This window comes from Alexandromys fortis, unplaced genomic scaffold (genome assembly GCF_014885135.2).
Source record: "Alexandromys fortis isolate MF-2015 unplaced genomic scaffold, M_Fortis_MF-2015_v1.1 scaffold_136, whole genome shotgun sequence".
Taxonomy (NCBI): Eukaryota; Metazoa; Chordata; class Mammalia; order Rodentia; family Cricetidae; genus Alexandromys; species Alexandromys fortis.
The window spans coordinates 1,066,894-1,075,327 of NW_026068024.1; positions in this window are offsets into that span (position 1 = coordinate 1,066,894).

Here is an 8,434-nt window from a genome sequence, read left to right on the forward strand (position 1 = left end):
AAAAACCAAAATAAAATAAAATAAAATAAATAAAATAAAAAAATAAAAATAAAAAATTAGGAGTCTTCTCTGTATAATTGGAACTTCATTCCAAATGTCTCATGTGACCCAATCTGGCCTCTCGAACTTGATCTGTAGTCAAGGCTGAGCTCGAACTCCTGGTCCTCCTGCCTCCATCTTCTGAGAGCTGGGATTACTAATGTGTGCCACCATATCAGCTGCACATAAACTTTGATTAAATAATTTTTTAGTCTTTTCTCTTTTTTCTAACCTACCTGTCTTTTGTTAGAGATGGGCCATGTATTAATTACTTTTCTTTTATCTTGATAAAATATTATGACCAAGGCAACCATAGAAGAAAGCATTTATTTGGGTTTCTGGGTCCAGAGAGGTAAGCGTCCACTGTGGCACGGAGGCAGAGCAGCGAGCAGTACGGTAAACAAAGCAGGGAGCTGAGAGTTCCCATTTCAGCCTCCAGTAAGAAGCAGAAAGAAGAAACTGTAGCCTGGCCATAGTGGCAGATTTCCTCCAGCAAGGCACTCCATCTAAGCTTCCCCAAACAGTACCACTGACTGGGGAACAAGTGTTCAAATCAATGAGTCTATGGGGGACATTCTCATTTCAAAATACCACAGGTGTGACCCTAATGTCAGTAGGATTGTATCACTCTTTTATAGATTTGATGACTTTATGAGCATGAATATCTTGCTTGCATGTATGTCTGCCCATGGAGGTCAGAAGAGGGTGTCAAATCCCCTGGAACTAGAGTTACAGATGGTTGTGATCTGCCATGTGGGTCCTACAAGCCAGCTGAAGCGTGATTCTCTGCCAGAGCAAGGAGTGCTCTTGACTGATGAGCCATCTCTCCATCTTAAACAGATGCCACTCTTACCTTCCCCTGTGAATTCAGTTAAATTCTGACCCTGTTTACCTGGAGTTCAAGTTAGGTCTACAGGTTAAAGAATTCAGGCTCTCTCTGGGAATGCCAGTTCATTGGTTACTTTTCTCATGGCTGTGACAAACACCTGACAAAGGCAACTTAAGGAAGGAGGATCTGTTTTGGCTAAGGAGGATCTGTTTTGGCTCACAGTTCAGAGGACACAGTCAGTCACTGTAGGGATGGGGGCAATGACTGAGATACACAGTTTTTCTGTCTAGTTTTATGTCATCTTGACACAAGTTAGAGTCATCATAGAGGAGGGAGCCTCAATTGAGAAAATGTCTCCATATAAGATTAGGATAGGGGCTGGAGAGATGACCCAGAGGTTAAGAGCCCTCGCTGCTCTTCCAAAGGTCCTGAGTTCAATTCCCAGCAACCACAAGGTGGCTCACAACCATCTGTAATGAGATCTGGCTCCCTCTTCTGACCTAAAAAAGATCAGGCTGTAGGCAAGCCTGTGGGGGCATTTTCTTAATTAATGATTGGTGTGGGCCATCCCTGGGCTGGTGGTCCTGAGTTCTATAAGAAAGCAGTCTGAGCGAGACATGAGGAGCAAGGTGGTAAACAACACTCCTTCAGGGCCTCTGCATCAGCTTCTGCCTCCAGCTTCCTGCCCTCATCTCCTTCAAAGATGGACAGTGATGTGGAAGTGTAAGGAAGCAAACCTTTTCCTCCCCAAGTTTCTGTGGTCATGGTGTTTCAGCACAGCGATAGAAACCTGCCTAAGACAACAAGTCAAGAAGTACCAGGAGGTAAGTGCTGGTGTTAGCTCCCTTTCTCCTTTCTTCCTTTTCACCTAACCCAGGGCCCCAGCCTGTGGGATGGTGCTGCCCACATTTGGAATGGATCTTTCTTCCTCAGTTAAGTCTCCCTGGAAACATGCCCCTGTCTCCTAGGTGATTCTTAGTGCTGCCAAACTGACCATCACAGCCACTTTCTGAGAACTTCAGTGTTCAAACATGCCAAAGCCCCATTTCTTCAAGGTTTTGACAAAGTATCATTAGGTAAGATTCATTAAATCATTGGCCACTGATGACTGGACTCAACCCCTCAACTTTCCCCATAGGTTGGGAATGGGACTGTGGTACTTTGAATAAGAATAGTTCCCCCCCCCCCCCATTGGCGGTGCCTGCCTTTAATCCCCGTACTCAGGAGGCAAAGGCTGATGGATTTCTGTGAGTTTTGAGACCAGCCTGGTCTACAGAGTGAGTTCTAGGACTGACCCCCACCCCCACCCCCTCTCTCTTTGGTTTTTCGAGACAGGGTTTCTCTGTGGCTTTGGAGCCTGTCCTAGAACTAGCTCTTGTAGACCAGGCTGGTCTTGAACTCACAGAGATCCGCCTGGCTCTGCCTCCCGAGTGCTGGGATTAAAGATATGCACCACCACCGCCTGGTTTAGGACTGACTCTTTAGCTACTAGGAAACCCTGTCTCAAAAAACTAGAAAAAAAGAATGGCCCCCACAGACTCACATATTTGAATGCTTGACCATTAAGGAGTGGCATTACTGGAGAAGGATTAGGAGGTGTGGCCTTGCTAAAGGAAGTATGTCACTGGGGTAGGCTTTGGAGTTTCAGAGGCTCAAGCCAGACCTAGTGTTCTCCTGCTGCCTGTGAATCCAAAGGCAGACTTTCCAGCTACCTCTCCAGCACCATGTCTGCCGAATGCCACCATGCTTCCCACAGGACAAAAGTGAACTAAACTGCGGAACTATAAGGGAGCCCCAGTTAAATGCTTTCTTCTATAAGAGATGCCATGGTTATGGTGCCTTTCACAGCAGTGGAACACTGACTAAGACAGGGGCTGAGGTTTCTAGTCCCTTAAACTCTTGGCTGATTGTTCTGGTAATCAGCCCCCATCCTGAACCTTTTGAGTACACCCCCCATCTTTATTATTAAATAAAAGATTCATCACTCAGGAGATCCCAAGGCTTTAGGGTCTGTGCTAGGAACAAGGGACAAAGACCCAATGTATGTTACTGTCCTGCAGCCCCCAGCTACCCTGAGCACACGGTAGCTCCTTCTAGAGGTGATCAGGTTACAGGGGGAAAGGGAGGGACAACCCCCAGTTAACTGTGAGCAGGCAGTCCTTCCAGAGGTGATCAGGTTACAGGGGAAAGGGAGGGACTTCCAGGAAAGGCACCGGTTCCCACACTTTGGTGCATTTAGAATCTTCCAGGAAGCTTATTCAAAGTATAGGTTATTGGATCTAACCCGGTGAATCTTAGCAGTAAGGCTGGGATATGCAGGAGCATTTATATTTAATAACTTTGCCAACTAAGTCCCATCGCCACTGAAGCCTGAGGACAGAGGAAGCACAACTCTGAGTCCCCACCCTTTCCTCACCCCAAAGCATCCCTTCTTCCTAGAAGCCTCCCAGCCATACTCTGCAGGGGGAGCCCCGACTCTGACTGCAGGTTCTGATCTTTTCCTTATTAAAGAGTGGGCAGAATCATGGCAGAAAACTGAAGTTGCTAGAAGCACACCTTTAGACCCTAGAGATTCTGTCTCAGGACCCTGACATTCAGAAAACCAATCGGAGTTTGCATATTTATGTGGCTTTTCTCTGAAGGCAATGTTGTTATTTCGTGACTGAGAAAACAGGCAGAGAAGACTGAGGTATGGCTCCCATGTGGTCCTCCAAACAGTACCATGAAAAGGAAACACGTCTAGCTCGGATGGCTCGCTTTTGAGCTGTGTCTCTACAGCCACCATGCAGTGTGAATCCTCCCAGAATCTCTGGGACAGAAGTGGTGGTGTTGATGGGCCACTGTGTGCTGCCAAGCAGGAGAAGCACCTTCTCCCTAAGCAGCTGCTTCCCCAGAGCCTCCCAGGATAGCAAGTCCTTCTCAGTGTCTTTGGCACAGTATGCTGGCCTCAGGCACCTGAGGGGGAGTTCAGCACAAACATCTTTACATTTCCATGGAATCTGGTGCTTGATCCCGACCTGACACTCTTCTGACATTGTGAGTGGTTCTCGGAACTACCCGTGAGGCCAGGCAGAGAAGACCCGGATGGACAGCAGCCTTTCTGTTTATGGCTGGAGCGGCAAGACAGACTGTAATAAAACACATCCATCGCCAGGGACTGGAGAGGTGGCCCATGGGTGGTTAGGGACACTCGCTTCCGTTGCAGAAGACCTGGGTTCAGTTTCCAACACCCACACACATGCAGGCTTACGACCATCTGTGATCTGCTACGTGAACAGTGGGGAAATGAATGAAAGAAAGGAAAGGTTCCCCTGTCTACCCTGGTGACTATTTTTTATTTTTTATTTTTTATTTTTTTTTTGGTTTTTCGAGACAGGATTTCTCTGTAGCTTTGGAGCCTGTCCTGAAACTAGCTAAACTAGCTCTTGGAGACCAGGCTGGCCTTGAACTCATAAAGATCCACCCGCCTCTGCCACCCAAGTGCTGGGATTAAAGGCGTGTGCCACCACCGCCCTGCCCTGCTGATTATTCTTGGCTGACAACTTGACTACATCTGGAATTAACTAAAACCCAAGTGAATGGTTACACCTGTGGAGGATTGTTTTTATTATTATTATTATTATTATTATTATTATTATTATTATTAATTAAGTCATTTGAAGCATGAAAACTTACCTTAAATCCAGATCTTTTGAGGTGGGAAGACCCATCTTCAATCTGGGCCTCACCTTCTGGTGGCAGCTTATATAATGGACCTGGAAGGAGAAATTTCGCTCCTGCCTGCTTGCCCTTCCTCTCGCTGGCAGGTCCACCCTTCACTGGTAGCAGCATCTACTTCTTCAGCATTCCAGCATAGACGGGAGACTGGCTGAGACATCCAGCTCTGTGGACCGAACAGCTACTGGGTTCTGGGACTTTCCAATGAGAAGCAGCATTGGTAGAATAATTGGACCATAATTTGTAATCTACTCTAATAAATTACACGTATACACAGAGACTCATTGTTCCATCAGTTCTGAGTGTAGCAGTTGCAGCCTTCAGCATCTCTTGTATTTTCTTGGGACATGGATTCCTGTCACTTACCTTGTCCTCACCTATGACTGTGGACCCTGAGTTTGTGCTTTGTCCTCCACTGTTCCCTACTGGTCCACCACAGCCTCTGCAGTGGGGTAGTTCTGTGGGGACCCTTATCCTCTTCCTTAGGTGTATATGCTGTAGTGGCCTCTCCATACCCTCTTGGCTGTGGCTTCCTCTAACCTCTCTTCTCACAGCCATAGAGTGTTGAAGCACAGTTAATAAAAACTCAGAGACAGAAATTGGGGTTCAACTTGAAGGTCAGAAAAGGAAAACAACTAGCCACTGGCTCTTACCTCTACCTCAGTCTGAAATGGCGATCCTGCCTCCAGGAATCTCAGAATGAGACTGTGCCTGAGCTCTGTCTCCTCCTGTCTTATATTCATTCCTCTCTAGGACTAGGATTAAGTGTGTGCACCACTACTGCCTGTTTCCTATGGCAGACTAGTGTGGCTACTGGGGTTAAAGGTGTGTGTTTTCTTCGGTCCCATATCCATTCATCCATTGGTGCTGACCTATCTAACCTTTAAGGGCCCAAGGATCTTTTTTGCATTCTAAATTAGCATTTTCCAAAGCCAGAGATTCACCGAGTACTCATCTAGCTTCTGGATCTCCTACCCCTCTTTGCACAGCTTCAGTTAATCTTTGCAAAAAGTCACTAAAGGGTTCGCTTGGGCATTACATAGCCTTTCTCTTAGTTCTTGGATCTTGTCCCAAGCATTCAAGGCTCCAGTACGGCATAGGGACAAGATGTGTTCATTGCATATAGCTTGACTATCTGGACCGGCATAACGGCCCTCACCCAGAATTTGATCTTGGGAGGCTTTAAAACTTCTGACTCTACCTTGCTGTTCAAGGGCCTTAACTTTCTCTAATAATTCTTCCGCTGAAGCGCTGGACCATGGTCTAGCACAGCTGAAACTAGTGAAGCCAATCATGTGGAGCAGCCTTATTTCTTGAAGTCCACGTCTTTACCAACTCCCTCACATAAGATACTACTGCTTGCTTAATATTTTTTAGATTTTTCATACATATAGGCTCCCATTTATATTCAGTATATCCTTTTGGGTATTGAGCATTTTCTGTCTTTTCAGAGGTAGTATCAGGGTAAATCACTAAAACACTTGGTAAGTCATCTCTGACCAAGTACTGGTACTGGCAATGCTAAATCTTTACTAATGTCCTTTGCCTGCACTTCCTCTCCTTGCTTATCAGTTCTGGTAAGTTCCTCAATCCATTCAAATCTTTTTGTCACTGTCTTTTGTAAAATCTGAATCTCTAGACCTGTGAATATTTCTGATGGTATCATCAAATCAATTACTTTCTGATTCTCATTTTGCACCTGTGGTTTTAAGTTTTTAAATTTTTTCCATTAATGATACCTTCTCATCCTTAGAGATTATTTGGATGATGTGTAGATTGCCTTCCAGGAGTGATGTTCTATCTGCTAGCTCGTCATAACATTTTAACAGATTTTGAGTGCCAATTTCAATAGTATGAATCCTTTTAGATAATCTCTCAGTACTGTTTTGTAAGGTTTTATAACCCATTGGCATGGATTGAATTTTGCCTGTCAAATTAAGGTTATCATTTTCAATGGTATGAATCCTTTCTGCTAACTTCTCATTACCAGTCTATAAAGACTGTATCATTTCTAAAAGTTTCTCATTCTTGACTCTGCTATCTAACCATTTATTTAAAGATATAATATGAATTATCAAAATGATAGTAGCCAGGGCTAAGAATGTATATGTCTTAGGTAGATCATATACCTCTCCTAGAATTCCATTTAATAGAAACAAAAAGGTTTTTTTTTAATTTATTTTATTTTATTTTTTTTTTGGTTTTTCGAGACAGGGTTTCTCTGTGGTTTTGTTTCCTGTCCTGGAACTAGCTCTTGTAGACCAGGCTGGCCTCGAACTCGCAGAGATCTGCCTGCCTCTGCCTCCTGAGTGCTGGGATTAAAGGCGTGCGCCACCACCGTCCAGTGAGATGGACTATTCTTCCAACCACCTAAGTACAGTTCCCAGTCCTGACATTGAAAGGCCCACCAATGCCTGCGACTCTAGCTCCAGAGAATCTGAGCTGTTCTGGTCTCTGAGGGTACAGACATACAAATACATGTACAAATGCACACATATGCACACACACATGTATATGTACATATAAATCTTCTTTTTAAAAGGAGATGGAGCCTTTAATCCCAGCACTCGGGAGGCAGAGGCAGGCAATCTCTGTGAGTTCGAGGCCAGTCTGGTCTACAGAGTGAGTTCCAGGACAGGCTCCAAAGCCACAGAGAAACCCTGTCTCGAAAAACCAAAATAAAATAAAATAAAAAAATAAATTGAGATGGAGAGATGACTCAGTGGTTAAGAAGAGCACTGACTATTCTTCCAGAGTACCAGGGTTCAATTCCCACCACCCACATGTTCCCAACCATTTCTAACTCCACTCCCAGGAGTTTGACCTCTGCAGGCACTGTGCACATGTGGTGTGGGAATGCCAAACAGTCATACACATAAAGCAAAGGCAAAGGTTAATATGCTTTCTATTAAAGAAAGAACTATACTAGCATGCAGCATATGTGATACCTGTATCTGTGTTATCACACTGCCACTAGCTAGCTTTGTGACTACAGTGAACAAATATAGGTCTAAGAGGTGCATTTTTCTCTCACCCTTGTGTGTGTGTGTGCGTGTGCGTGCATGTGTGTGTATGGCTTGGAGACTGTTGAAGAACAACGTGATACATTAGTTGCCATGGTAAATCCTTTTCCTAAGAGCAAAGTAGCTATTGAGAGCTGTTATAATTTACTATTATTTCATTTTAGAAGGACATGAATGCTTTTATTTCCTTCTTCCATTTAAACATTTTATCAGCTTCAGAGTTTCTATTTTTTACCTTTTTAATCTCTGGGAAAAAATGCGCCTCATTGCAGAATGGGATTCAGCAGTGATGGTGAAATCATGTGCATTTTTCTCCCCAAAGAAAATAGCTACTGTAATTTTATATTTGGGCCTGCGCATCCTAAAAGCAGCTGACTGTGATCTCACGTCAAAGGCTGTTTTTAAAGCAGGTGAGAGACCTCAGTCTTCGAAATTCATCTGGAAAGGGTGGGGGGGCATGTTATGCAGGGAGTCTTTGTAAATGGTCACATTACATCTATAGTCAGTAATTTTCTATTAGAATAATCTGTTATGCAAACGCTAAAAGGTAACATTTATTTATCCTTATTATTGTTGCTTTGTTTTTGAAACAGAGTTAGTCTAGTCTGAAAGTTCTGATTTTTCTGCCTCCACCTCCCAAGTGCACTGTATTTCTTGAATACATGACAAAATTTAAATGTGTTTTTATAGCAACAATGAGTTCTGAAGCTGCGGCAAAAACATCTTTGGTTCTGCTGCCTGTGGACTTGTGATAGGCATAGGTCTGAAGATAGTTAAGGACTTGTCTTAGTTAGGGTTTCTATTGCTATGAAGAGACACCATGACC